The sequence below is a fragment of the Quercus suber genome, unplaced genomic scaffold (assembly GCF_002906115.3).
Source record: "Quercus suber isolate HL8 unplaced genomic scaffold, Cork oak 2.0 scaffold_215, whole genome shotgun sequence".
Lineage (NCBI taxonomy): Eukaryota > Viridiplantae > Streptophyta > Magnoliopsida > Fagales > Fagaceae > Quercus > Quercus suber.
This window is the reverse complement of record NW_027069673.1, coordinates 236831-237684: the sequence shown is the minus strand read 5'-3', so window position 1 is coordinate 237684 and position 854 is coordinate 236831.

Below are 854 nucleotides of genomic sequence, written 5' to 3'. Positions count from 1 at the left end.
ATAATTTTCTTTCATTAAGTAATGTGTAAATATTTTTTAAAAAAAATATTAATCACAGTTAATGTTTACTGAACGTTTTAAATAAGGTTTTTTTTTGTTTTTTTTGGTAATAAACTAAAGATTACACAATAGAATATAATAACAATTTTAAAAACATAAAATGTAGGGTAAATTACAAAGTTGGTCCCTATTCTTTACAACATATTTCAATTTAATCCCTAGCCTTTCAATTGTGTCAATTTAGCCTCTAACCTTTTAATGTTGTGTCAATTTAATTTCTGCCGTTATCTGTTGGATGGAAATTATTGATGTGACAAATGTCCCAAATAAAATAAAAAAAAATTTCAACATCAACCGATACCTGTACCGCCACATCAATTTTTTTATTATTAAAAAAAACCCAAATTAAATCTAGAACATGAATTTTTATAAAATCCAAAAGCCCTAATAACTCATCTCTGTCTCTTCTTCGTTCTTCCTCTCTCTCATTAGTCACCACCCAAAAAGCATGATTATATGATTGTCGGCAGGGTTGGAAGACATAAAAGGATTTATGTAGCCAATCTCAATTCATCTGGATTAAGGCTTAGTTTCCAAAGAATTAGATTTTAAAATGATGCGCTAACATATGCCAGGGCGAGGAAAGTAGAGTTGTTTTATGAAATTTTTTTCTCCTTAAATGCAAATAGTGTATTTTTTGAATGTAATGTATAAATGAACCACTCCAAGATATAGTGTATCTTACTTGATTTCTTTTTGGAGGCTGCCATAAGAGCACCCTCTTCTTTTTTTCAAATTTCCTTTTTAAAACCATGATATAGGACGTCGCTTTTTTTTTGCGCCGGGGGGGGGGG